Raw genomic sequence first — 14,124 nt, 5'->3', positions numbered from 1 at the left:
TTCTATGACCCTATGATGACAACTCTGTTCTCCATACAATTTTGCCGGTGTTTCCATGGTGCAGAAGTATTTTCACCTGTGTTTTCACTCCATTTTAGCAGATAACCAACAAGCCGTAACCAAGGAAGTAAAGCAGACACAACAATCAAAAAGCACTCTCATACTTTGCTTTTCGTTTTACCATTTTACCAGCAAACACACAAAAAGGTCTAAGTACACATGCATCTGGCATGTGAATATGTGATTACATACCCATCAAGTGTCTACTATTCATTTTTTATTTACTAATCAAAAATGCAATTAGCCACATCTGGATTGCCAATCAGCCACATGTAGCTAATGGATTGACAACACTGCTCTAGTTATACAGTTGAGTGTTAAATGTAGCACACACCTGCTTCCAGGTATCCCAGCAGCTGCCTACACAAAGCTGATCTAAGTGAAGCTGGTAAGTTTCAAACAGATAGAAAACCTGCCTGTTTGAAAAGATGAGCAGAACATGTATCGAACGAAACACCAGCTGCTTACTGTACAGCGCATGTTACGTTCAACATGACAACTGCTCACAAGATAAACAAAATAAACCGGGGGTAATGTTGACTTTGTGCGATGGTGTCAAACGGATGATAGTGAATCGGTAGCCCGTTCTGACTTCAATGGCATTAAAATTCGGGAGAGATATAAACCAGGCACAAAGTTAAAAGTACCCCCACCATCTCCACACAAAACCACAAAATGGAGCATTCCTTCAAAATGTCTCATCTTGTGTCTGTGGAGGGTCAAGTGGCTGGAGATGAAACTTTTAAAAATCACTTTACTTTGGGTTCGGTTGACTTGTCACGTTAGATAACAAAAATCACAGGATTTGTCACTGGGAGTCATGCCATGAGAAATCATTAGCCTGAATGATTGATAAAAAGTCTGTACTTTAATAGGAAGCTGAGGATGGAAAAGAGCTGTGAAGTCAATTGGAAAGAACAAAAACAAAAATCTGATGTCTAAGGAGAAATTTGTGAAAATGGCAGAAAAAATAACGGCCCATATTTTCCGATGCCTACGGCTGTGTACGGGCTGTGAACACACCCGTAGGGACATCGGAAATGCCGGTTTCAGGTATGCGAAGCGCATGCGCTGAAAACCGGCAATTCCGATCTGTCAAGAATGCTCTTGACAGATCGGACGCCTGCCCCGGAGAAGGGCCTCTGCGGGCAGAGAATTCCGCTTTCTGCAGACCCTCCGCCCGCTGAAAACCCTTAGAAATCTTATGCCTGGCAAAAGCAGGCATAAGGCCTGCTTTTACCAGCATAAGAGTTGAAAATAAGTTTTTTTTTAAATTTCACTCATTTATAATTTAAAAATATTTTTTAAAAAGGTAAGTTTATTTTAAGCCCCTTAAAATTTTTTACTGCAATTACTTTTTTCAAAAAATTACATTTTTGTTTAAAGTATTTAATTTAATGTAATTTTAACTCATTTAAAAAACATGATGGTTTTTTCAAAATGTATTTCATGTTTTGACGTGTTTTTGGGGTGATCTCCATTCATATATTTGACGGGTCTATCTGTCAAAAGTATGAAGGGAGATTCCCTTCTCCTATTGTCTGGCCTGGCCCACGTGATCCCAGGGACGCTTGCGAACCACAGGTTCGCCACTAACTCTGGTACAGGAAACTTTGTGCTATCCAGAAGTGAGCTATCCGGCAATCTGGAGCCACCGGCAAAAATCAGCAGCCGTTTTTTATTCTTTTTGTTTGTTTATTTTGCTTTGCAGTCAAGCTGTGCAAGGTCTGTAGCTATAGCAACAGCTTCAGCTACAGAGCTTTAGGGCCACACCCAAGTGTTTAGAAGCTGTTGCTAAGCAACAGTGTTTGTTGTCAAATACGGAGATAAGAATCTCTGTATCTCTCAACATTAACTCTGGAGAGTACGGCACTTTTTAGGCAATGGCAGCAGCTCGGTCCCGTGGGTGCCGGATAGCACAAAGTTTCCTGTAGTTTTTTTGCCACTAACCTATCAGTGAAGGGGCTGTTAGGCTCCTAATAAGGAATGATAATTGTGATAAAACCATCTTCAGCTGCTCCATCAATGACCTTCCCTCCAACATAAGGTCAGAAATGGGGATGTTTGCTGATGACTGCATAGTGTTCAATGCCATTCACAACTCCTCAGATAATGAAGCAGTCCCTGCCCACATGCAACAAGACCTGGACAACGTTCAGGCTTGGGCTGATAAGTGGCAGGTAACATTCGCACCACACAAGTGCCAGGCAATGACTATCTCCAACAAGTGAGAGTCTAACCACCGGTCCTTGACATTCAATGGCATTACCATCACCGAATCACCTGCCATCAACATCCTGGGGGTCACCATTGACCAGAAACTTAACTGGACCAGCCACATAAATACTGTGGTAACAAGAGCAGGTCAGAGGCTAGGTATTCTGTGGCAAGTGTCTCACTTCCTGACTCCCCAAAGCCTTTCCACCATCTACAAGGCACAGGTAAGGAGTGTGATGGAATACTCTCCACTTGCCTGGATGAGTGCAGCTCCAACAACCCTCAAGAAGATCGACACCATCCAGGACAAAGCAGCCCGGTTGATTGCCACTCCATCCACCACCTTAAACATTCACTCCCTCCACCATCGGCATACCATGGCTGCAGTATGCACCATTTACAAGATGCACTGCAGCAACTTGCCAAGGCTTCTTCGGCAGCACCTCCCAAACCCGCGACCTCTTTCACCTAGAAGGACAAGGCATCAGATGCATGGGAACACCACCACCTCCAAGTTCCCTTCCAAGTCACACACCATCCTGACGTAGAAGTATATCGCCGATCCTTCATCGTCGCTGGGTCAAAATCCTGGAACTTGCTCCCTAACAACACAGTGGGAGTACCTTCACCACACGGACTGCTGCGGTTCAGGGAGGCGGCTCACCACCACCTTCTCAAGGGCAATTAGGGATGGGCAATAAATGATGGCCTTGCCAGTGACGCCCACATCCCATAAACAAATTTTTAAAAAGTTGTGGTTGTTCTATCAGCTATAGGGACCGTAGGAAATGAAAATACATAGAAACATAGAAATACATAGAAGTTACATCATGGAAACAGGCCATTTGAACCAACCAGTCCATGCCGACATTTACCCTCAATGTGAGCAAGTAGGAGAGTTGTTACATGCATAAGCAAAAGTGTGTTACTGCCCAAATTATATTTGGGCTTATAAATGAAATTTTCGGGTCTCTCAAAGGTTGTAAAAGTAATTTTGGTGCCGTATTTAACTCCAAGCTAAGTTTCCGACCACATATCCGCTCCATCACAAAGACCGCTTACTTCCACCACTGTAACATTGCCCGACTCCACCTTTGCCTCTGCTCATCGGCTGCTGAAAACCTCATCCAGTCCTTTGTTACTTCTAGATTTGACAATCAAAAGCTCATCCAAAATGGGACTGTCCATATCCTTTATTTTATTCGTTCTTGGGATGTGGGTGTGGCTGGTGAAGCCAACATTTATTGCCCATCCTAGCTGCCTTCTTGTGGCAGTCCATGTGGTGAAGGTACTCCCACAGTGCTGTTAGGTAGCAAGTTCCAGGATTTTGACCCAGAGACGATGAAGGAACAGCGATATATTTCTAAGTTGGGATGGTATGTGACTTGGAGGGGAACTTGCAGGTGGTAGTGTTCCCATGCGCCTGCTGCCTTTGTCCTTCTAGGTGGTAGAGGTCGCGGGTTTGGGAGGTACTGTCGAAGAAGCCTTAGTGAGTTGCTGCAGTACATCTTGTAGATGGTACACACTGCAGCCACAGTGCACCAGTGGTGGAGGGAGTGAATGTTTAGGGTGGTGGATGGGGTGCCGATCAAGTGGGCTGCTTTGTCCTGGATGGTGTCGAGCTTCTTGAGGGTTGTTGGAGCTGCACTCATCCAGACAAGTGGAGAGTATTCCATCACACTCCTGACTTGTGCCTTGTAGATGGTGGAAAGGATTTGGGGAGTCAGGAGGTGAGACACTCACTGCAGAATACCCAGTCTCTGACCTGCTCTTGTAGCCACAGTATATATATATGGCTGGTCCAGTTAATTGTCTGGTCAATGGTGACACCCCAGGATGTTGATGGTAGAAGATTCAGCGATGGTAATGCCGTTGTATGTCAAGGGGCGGTGGTTAGATTATCTCTTGTTGGAGATAGTCATTGCCTGGCACTTGTGTGGCGCGAATGTTACTTGCCACTTATCATCTCAAACCTGAAGGTTGTCCAGGTCTTGTTGTATGCGGGCATCAACTGCTTCATTATCTGAGGAGATGCGAATGAAGCTGAACACTGCAGTCATCAGTGAACATCCCCACTTCTGACCTTATGATGGAGGGAAGGTCATTGATGAAGCAGCTGAGGATGGTTGGGCCTAGGACACTGTCGTGAGGAACTCCTGCAACGATGTCCTGGGGCTGAGATGATTGATCTCCAACAACCACAATCATCTTCCTTTGTGCTAGGTATGACTCCAGCCAGTGGAGAGTTTTCCCCTTCGATTCCCATTGACTTCAGTTTTACTAGGGCTCCTTCATGCCACATTCGGTCAAATGATGCCTTGATGTCAAGGGCAGTCACTCTCACCTCACATCTGGATTTCAGCTCTTTGGCTCATGTTTGGTCAAGGCCGTAATGAGGGTTGGAGTCAAGTGGCCCTGGCGGAACCCAAACTGAGCATTAGCGAGCAGTTTATTGGTGAGTACATGCCGCTTGATAGCACTGTCGACGACACTTTCCATCACTTTGCTGATGATTGAGTGTAGACTGATGGGACGGTGATTGGCCGGATTGTATTTGTCCTGCTTTTTGTGGTCAGGACATACCTGGGCAGTTTTCCACATTGTCGGGTAGATGCCAGTGTTGAAGCTGTACTGGAACAGCTTGGCTCGAGGCGCGGCTAGTTCTGGAGCGCATGTCTTCAGCACGACAGCTGGCATGTTGTTGGGGCCCATAGTCTTTGCTGTATCCAGTGCGCTCAGCCGTTTCTGGTACCACGTGGTATGAATCAAATTGGCTGCAGACTGGCTTCTGTGATGCTGGGGACCTCAGGAGGAGGCCAATATGGATCATCCACTCGGCACTTCTGGCTGAAGATGGTTGCAAACGCTTCAGCCTTGTCTTTTGCACTCGCGTGCTGTGCTCCGCCATCATTGAGCATCGGGTTATTCATGGAGCCTCCTCCTCCCATTAGTTGTTTAATTGTCCACCACCATTCACAACTGGATGTGGCAGAACTGCAGAGCTTTGATCTGATCCATTGATTGTGGGACCGCTTAGCTTTGTCTATAGCATGCTGCTTCCACTTTTTAGCATGCATGTAGTCCTATGTTGCAGCTTCCCCAGGTTGGCACCTCATTTTTAGGTACGCCTGGTGCTGCTCCTGGCATGCTCTTCTGCACTCTCCATTGAACCAAGGTTGGTCACCTGGCTTGATGGTAATGGTAGAGTGAGAGATATGTCGAGCCATGAGGTTACATTTTGTGGTGGAATACAATGCTGCTGCTGCTGATGGCTCACAGTGCCTCATGGATGCCCAGTTTTGAGCTGCTACATCTGTTCTGAATCTATGCCATTTAGCACAGTGGTAGTGCTACACAACACGATGGAGGGTGTCCTCAGTGTGAAGACGGGTCTTCGTCTCCACAAATACTTGGCAGTGGTCACTGCTACCAATGCTGTCATGGACTGATGCGATATGTAGATTGGTGAGTATGAAGTCAGGCATGTTTTTCCCTCGTGTTGGTCCTTTCACCACCTGCCTCAGCCCAGTCTGGCATCTATTTCCTTCAGGACTTGGCCAGCTCGGTCAGTAGCGGTGCTAGCGAGCCTCTCTTGGTGATGGACAATGAAGTCCCCCACCCAGAGTACATTCTGTGCCCTTGCTTCCCTCAGTGCTTCTTTGAAGTGGTGTTCAACATTGAGGAGTACTGATTCATCAGCTGAGGGAGGTGGTAATCAGCAGGAGGTTTCCTTGCCCATGCTTGACCTGAAGCCATGAGACTTCATGGGGTCTGGAGTCAATGTTGAGGACTCCCCGGGCCACTCCCTCCTGACTGTATATCACTGTACCACCACCTCTGATGGGTCTGTCCTGCTGGTAGGACAGGACATACCCAGGTATGGTGATGGAGGAGTTTGGGACATTGGCTGAAAGCTATGATTCTGTGAGTATGACTATGTCAGGCTTTTGCTTGACTAGTCTGTGGGACAGCTCACCCAATTTTGACACAAGTCCCCAGATGTTAGCGAGGCGGACTTTGCAGGGTCGACTGGGCTGGTAGTGCTGTTGTCGTGTCTGAATTCGGTGCCGAGGTCGTTGCCAGGTGGTCCCTCCGGTTTTATTCTTATTATTGTTTTCTGTAGCGGTTTGTTACAACTGAGTGGCTTGCTAGGCCATTTTAGAGGGCAGTCCCTTTCACCCATCCCCCCTGTCCTTGCTGACCTACATTGGCTCCCATTCCAGCAATGCCTCGATTTTAAAATTCTCATCCTTGTTTTCAAATCCCCCCATCTCTGTAACCTCCACCAGTGCTACAACCCTCCGAGATTTCTGCGCTCCTCCAATTCTGGCCTCTTGCGCATCCCCAATTTTAATCACTCCATCATTGGCAGCCGTACCTTCAGCTGTCTAGGGCTTAAGCTCTGAAATTCCCTCCCCAAACCTCTCCACCTCTCTACCTCTCTCTCCTCCTTTAAGACGCTCCTTAAAACCTACCTCTTTGACCAAGCTTTTGGTCATCTGTCCTCATCTCTTCTCATGTAGCTCGGTGTCAATTTTTTTTTTGATAATGCTCCTGTGAAATGCTTTGTGACGTTTTACTATGTTAAAGGTGCTATATAAATGCAAGTTGTTATGGCTGCTCATATATTAGTTATTTGTACAATGTTACCTTACAATGCATCTCGATAGCACTTCATACCAATTGGTGGTAGCAGTAGGTGACTACAGGGAACCTCTCGTACAGCCTGAAATGGCTGGCATCACTTGGTCATTTCCCTTTTTTCCAAACATTTCAGATAGGAAGATTCCTACTGGGACACCCATTGGTACCAGTAATGGGTGGGGGCTAATTTTCAACAATTGACATAAAGAGTGGAGGGAACCTAAGTGACAGCAAAGAGGGGGGGGGCGGCGGGGTGGTCGGATGGTGGTGAATCAGTTAAATAATGGCTTGTGGCGACACGCCACCACTGGACATAATCCGCTCACGGCGGCACGGACAGTTTAAGCAGACGCCCCCAGCCGGGGGCCCTTTCCTCCAGCAACTTGTTTCCCGCAGGGACAGGCTGCCGGGAGCACTTCCTGTCTGGGGAGTATTTAAGTGGTTGCGCGGGCTTTTCCAGTCTCTCTTTGCCATGAGGTTGATTAAAGCAGTTGTGTTTCACTAACTCTGGTCTCGACTCCCACGTTTGCCATGGTATCTCAACACTGGTGACCCCGACGCTCAGGACAAATCCTAAGCTAGCATGGCGGATACAAACGCAGTCACGGTTAAACTACCAGACTTTTGGGAGAACCTGGCCGAAGCCTGGTTTGTTCAAGCCGAGTCCAGATTCTGGCTGAAAAACATTACAGTCGACGCCATGAAGTACGACTACCTCGTCGCCTCTCTCACCTACGCCACAGTCCCCAAGGTTTGGGCAGCACTGCAGGAGCCACCAGTGGAAGGCAAGTACGAACATCTGAAGGCTGCGCTCCTTAAAAAATTTCAAACGTCCTCTTACCAGCGCAACTGCCAACTCCTCGACCTCCCCGGCCTTGGTGACGCTTCACCGTCGGATCTGCTTTCCCACATGCTGTCCCTCTCGGACGACAAAAACACCGGCGCCCTCTTTCGCACGCTTTACATTCGGCAGCTCCCCGCCAGCATCCGCCCGCTCATTGTGGAATCTGGCTCCACGGACCTGAATGAGATAGCCGAAAAGGCCGACCGGCTGCTCTCTGCACAGTCCGCCCGTGACATCGCGCCCGACCTCACGGCAACGACCACGCGGTCTTCCCGGCCCACTAGGCCCGACCGCCCTACCACTCCGGGTCACTGCTACTACCACACCCATTTTGGCACCAGGGCCCAATGCTGCACGCCACCGTGCACTTTCAAACCCCCCCCCCGCACCAGCCCCCACGATGGCCGCGGGGCAAAAGGGGCCTCTACTGTACGTCACCGACGACAGCACCAACCGTCGATTTCTGTGCGACACAGGGGCCCAGCACAGCATCACCCCCGCCTGCGCCCTCGAAATCCAACACGGCGCGTGGGGTATCACGCTGGCCGCAGCCAATGGCTCTGACATCCGCACATATGGCACCCGCATGGTCACGCTCGACCTCGTAGGCCGCCGCTACCGCTGGGAGTTCCTCACAGCCAGGGTCCTCTGCCCACTCATCGGCGCCGACTTCCTACGCGCCCACGGCCTCCTTGTCGACATTCCGAGGCACTGCCTCGTCGACATCAACACTATGGCCCCCATCCCTGGCGCATTCACCCCGGCCCGTTCGGCCGGCCTGACGGCCTACTGCCTCGCCAGAGCCACGGACGACTACTCAGCACTTCTAGCCGAGTTCCCCGCCCTTACTAACCCGACCTTTTCGGCCAAAGCCGCCAAACATGGTGTGGAGCACTATATCCCCACCACCGGCCCCCCGGTTTCTGCCCACGCCCGCAGACTCAACCCGGCCAAGCTGGAAATCGTGCGGGCCGAGTTCACCACCATGGAACAACTCGGCATCATCCGCCGCTCCAGCAGCCCTTGGGCCTCGCCCCTCCACATCGCCCCCAAGCCCGGCGGAGGCTGGCGCCCTTGCGGGGACTACCGCCGCCTCAACGACGCCACCACCCCCGACCGATACCCGGTGCCACACATCCAGGACTTCTCGGCCCGACTGGCCGGACGAACCGTCTTTTCCAAGGGCGACCTGGTGCGCGGTTACCACCAAGTCCCCGTACACCCCGCGGACATCTCCAAAACGGCCGTCATCACCCCATTCGGCCTGTTCGAGTTCCTGAGGATGCACTTCGGCCTCAAGAATGCAGCCCAGGCTTTCCAGCGCCTTATGGACTCAGTCCTCCGGGACCTGAACTTCCTATTCATCTATCTAGACGACATTCTCGTGGCCAGCTCCTCCAAACAGGAACACCTCAAACACCTTCGCATCCTGTTCGGGCGCCTAGCCCAACACGGGCTCATCCTCAGCCCGGCGAAGTGCCAATTCGGCCTAACCGAGATCGATTTTCTCGGTCACCACATCAACCCTGCTGGGGCCGTCCCCCTACCCAACAAGGTGCAGGCCGTCCAGCAATTCCCCCGCCCCAAAACCATCAAGGGCCTCCAGGAGTTCCTCGGGATGGTGAACTTCTACAACAGGTTCATCCCCAGAGCTGCAGCCCTCATGAAGCCCCTATACGACTCCCTCCGAGGTAAATCCGGCAAGATGGCCGTAGCCTGGACCACTGACACATCAGCCGCCTTCGACGCCACCAAAAACGCGCTCGCCGACGCCACCCTGCTCGCGCACCCGAGGGCCGATGCCCGGGTCACGCTCACCACTGACGCCTCTGACCACGCGGTCGGAGCCGTGTTCGAGCAGTGGGTCAATGGCGCGTGGCAGCCACTTGCCTTCTACAGCCGCCAACTGCGCCCCCCGGAGGTCAAATACTCTACTTTCGACCGTGAGCTTCTCGCGCTCCACCTGTCGGTCCGCCATTTCAGGTTCCTCCTGGAGGGCCGCCCCTTCACCGCGTACGTGGACCACAAGCCGCTCACATACGCGATGGCCAAGCACACCGAACCCTGGTCCGCTAGGCAGCAACGCCAGCTCGCGGCCGTGTCCGAGTTTACTACGGACATCCAGCACGTCTCCGGTAGAGACAACGTTGTCGCCGACTGCCTTTCCCGTCCCGCCATCTGCGCGAATCACCTCGCAGTCGACTACACGCAACTAGCAGCGGCCCAGCTCACGGACCCAGACCTCCTCTCGGCGGCTACCAGCCTGCCAGGGCTACGCCTAGCCAAGGTCGCGCACGGGCCCGAAGCCACGGCAGTCACTTGCGACGTCTCACTCGGCCAACCCAGGCCGGTCGTCCCTGCAACCTGGCGCCACCGCATCTTCGACGCGCTACACGCGCTCTCCCATCCGGGTGCCCGCGCATCCGCCAAACTCCTCTCCCAGCATTTCGTCTGGCGCGGCCTCAGCAAAGATGTTCGGACTTGGGCCACCTCCTGCCTCGCCTGCAACGGGCTAAGGTACAGCTACACACAAAAGCACCCCTGGGAGACTTCGAGGTACCCAGCCGCCGCTTCAACCACGCACACGTCGACATCGTCGGTCCTCTGCCGCCATCGCAAGGCCATACTTATCTCCTCACGATGGTCGACCGCTACACACGCTGGCCTGAGGCAGTGCCGCTGCCCTCCACCACCATAGCCGACATCGCCAGGGCGTTCGTTAACACCTGGGTCGCAAGGTTCGGCGTACCAGCCGACATAACCTCCGACAGAGGCGCCCAGTTCACCTCCGAACTCTGGACGGCCACAGCACGCAACCTCGGGGTGACGCTCCACCGAACTACGGAGTACCACCCGCAGGTCAACGGGCTGTGTGAACGCTTCCACAGGTCACTCAAGGCCTCACTCCGCGCCGGCCTGCAGGACAGTACCTGGACTGACCGCCTACCGTGGGTGCTACTAGGCCTACGCACCGTGGTCAAAGAAGACCTCCAGTCCTCAGCAGCGGAGTTAGTTTACGGACAACCGCTGCGCGTCCCAGGCGAATTCCTTCCGGAGGCTACCACGCCTTGGTCGGCCGAACAGCAGCGGCTCAACTCTTTCTCTTCCGCTCAACAGTTCGCCCCACTTCCGGTCAACCGACACGGCGAACTTGCACCTCACGTCCCGCCAAACTTACAGCAGGCACGCTTCGTCTTCGTGCGACACGACGCGCACCACGGACCCCTGCGACCCCCATACGACGGACCGTACGAGGTACTACAAACCGGGGACAAGGTCTTCAAGCTGCAACTCGGTGACAGGGTCGACACAGTCTCCATCGACCGGCTCAAACCAGCACACACAGAACCAGGGGAACAGGTCCCCATGGCCCGACCTCCAACTAGAGGCCGTCCCGCCAGCAAGCCAGCACAGCCGGCGGCGAACCACCCGGCCCCACCAACTAGACCGGCGACCACTCAGAGCCGCTCCGGCAGAACCATTAGACCACCGTCACGACTCGTCCACTCCTCCTAAGCGGATTCTGGGGGGAACGCTGTGGCGACACGCCACCACTGGACATAATCCGCTCACGGCGGCACGGACAGTTTAAGCAGATGCCCCCAGCTGGGGGCACTTTCCTCCAGCAACTTGTTTCCCACAGGGACAGGCTGCCGGGAGCACTTCCTGTCTGGGGAGTATTTAAGTGGTTGCACGGGCTTTTCCAGTCTCTCTTTGCCATGAGGTTGATTAAAGCAGTTGTGTTTCACTAACTCTGGTCTCGACTCCCACGTTTGCCGCGGTATCTCAACACTGGTGACCCCGACGCTCAGGACGAATCCTAAGCTAGCATGGCGGATACAAACGCAGTCACGGTTAAACTAACGGACTTTTGGGAGAACCTGGCCGAAGCCTGGTTTGTTCAAGCCGAGTCCAGATTCTGGCTGAAAAACATTACAGTCGACGCCACGAAGTACGACTACCTCGTCGCCTCTCTCACCTACGCCACAGTCCCCAAGGTTTGGGCAGCACTGCAGGAGCCACCAGTGGAAGGCAAGTACGAACATCTGAAGGCTGCGCTCCTTAAAAAATTCAAACGTCCTCTTACCAGCGCAACTGCCAACTCCTCGACCTCCCCGGCCTTGGTGACGCTTCACCGTCGGATCTGCTTTCCCACATGCTGTCCCTCTCGGACGACAAAAACACCGGCGCCCTCTTTCGCACGCTTTTCATTCGGCAGCTCCCCGCCAGCATCCGCCCGCTCATTGTGGAATCTGGCTCCACGGACCTGAATGAGATAGCCGAAAAGGCCGACCGGCTGCTCTCTGCGCAGTCCGCCCGCGACATCGCGCCCGACCTCACGGCAACGACCACGCGGTCTTCCCGGCCCACTAGGCCCGACCGCCCTACCACTCCGGGTCACTGCTACTACCACACCCGTTTTGGCACTAGGGCCCAACGCTGCACACCACCGTGCACTTTCAAACCCCCCCCCGCACCAGCCCCCACGATGGCCGCGGGACAAAAGGGGCCTCTACTGTACGTCACCGACGACAGCACCAACCGGCGATTTCTGTGCGACACAGGGGCCCAGCACAGCATCACCCCCGCCTCCGCCCTCGAAATCCAACGCGGCGCACGGGGTATCACGCTGGCCGCAGCCAATGGCTCTGACATCCGCACATATGGCACCCGCATGGTCACGCTCGACCTCGCAGGCCGCCGCTACCGCTGGGAGTTCCTCACAGCCAGGGTCCTCTGCCCACTCATCGGCGCCGACTTCCTACGCGCCCACGGCCTCCTTGTCGACATTCCGAGGCACTGCCTCGTCGACATCAACACTATGGCCCCCATCCCTGGCACATTGCTCTGAAAATTGACATAATCAGAGTTCTTCTGATTCTTTTTATGCTGTATTGCCAAGGATTTTCATCTTCAGTTGCTCCAGCTACACTCCATCAACGTATCAGTAAACCTTGGGGTACGTGGTGCATCCTGCCCTCTCTCTTCCATAAAAAAATACAAGTAATTGGAAGTGAGGCAAAATAAAGCTTCCCCCTATAAGGTTCTGCTGCAGATCAAAACCCATCGTGTCTGCTTCCTTTCTGCAAGCAAGAAATAACTTCTCCTGGCTGTGCGCCTGCAGTATGGTTCTGTTAAAGTTGCAGTACTGACGTGCAGGCACACAAAATACGGGGAAGGAAGCCCCCCTTCTCCCAGTACTGCACATTAATTTAGCGACACTAATGAGGCTCCTTCAGTTAGAAAATACCAGGCAGCAGATACCAGTGTAATTTGGCTGCATAGCCTCTGGCCCTGATTTTTCAACCCCATGTTTGCCCTGAGAATGCCTGCACCCCTGGCGCACAGGAGCAGAAAGTGTATCACTAAATCACAGATTAACAGTCTTAATTTCACACAATCCAGCGCACAGTGACAGCACAGGATTAATTGTGTTTTTGTAGCAGATTGTAATTTCCTTGGGTAATGTGTGCATATTGCAACACTCCTGTGTAATGCTGATAGCTGGCAAGAGCAGAACATGTTGCATTAAGAATTGTAAGAATAACTGATGATGCATTTTGACATTGTTTCAGATTAATAACAATTCCTGCAGTCCAAAGCTGTGAGCACTTTTGTCGAAACATTCAATCATATTTCTGTCATTACTTTGAAATAGCAATGTGACAAATATGATCTCTGAAAGATGTAATAGTAATTTTATAAACAGTGTTGTCTGATGATACATATTAATGACTATCGCTTTCTAGAGGTGACCGTATGTAATACCATATTAAAAAAAGTTTTATATAAGGTTTGTCTCTATCTCCTTAAACTGTTTCCTCTTATTTCAGTTGTAAATTTGAGATTTGAAAAGCACATTTGCCTAATAAAGTGTCTCATAAAGTACTGCAGTGAGAGCAGTAAGCCAGCTTAGCTCAGTTGGCAGACTTATCACCTCTGAGGCCCCACTTTCGCACAGTACTGAAAGGCTACCTTGTTGGGGGCACTTGCCTTCTGAGGAGAAGTTAAACCAAGGCCCTACCTACCTGCTCAAGTGGAGGTAAAAGATCAAAGAAAAGAGGGTGTCGTAGCGAACATTCCTTCCTCAATCATGACCACTGGAACAGATTCTGTGGCCATTCATCCCATTTGCTTTGTTATGGGGCTTTGCAATTGGCCGCTGTGTTTGCCTACATGTCTCCGTTTCAAAAGTGATTTGAGATAAACAAATACGAGTTATTTCGTTCAATAAAACTTCCGATGCGATGTGCCGGGAATTGGAATTCAGGTTAAAGGTTAATAGTAACCCGAGGCACCAGCTAAAATGTTGTATTCTTGTTTGTTTCTGACAGGCAGCTGAAACCACATGATAACTC

The sequence above is a fragment of the Somniosus microcephalus genome, chromosome 8, assembly GCF_052327205.1.
Source record: "Somniosus microcephalus isolate GS21.2 chromosome 8, FLI_Smic_1.0, whole genome shotgun sequence".
NCBI lineage: Eukaryota > Metazoa > Chordata > Chondrichthyes > Squaliformes > Somniosidae > Somniosus > Somniosus microcephalus.
The sequence above is the reverse complement of the archived record's forward strand: the minus strand, read 5'-3'. Positions refer to the sequence as shown.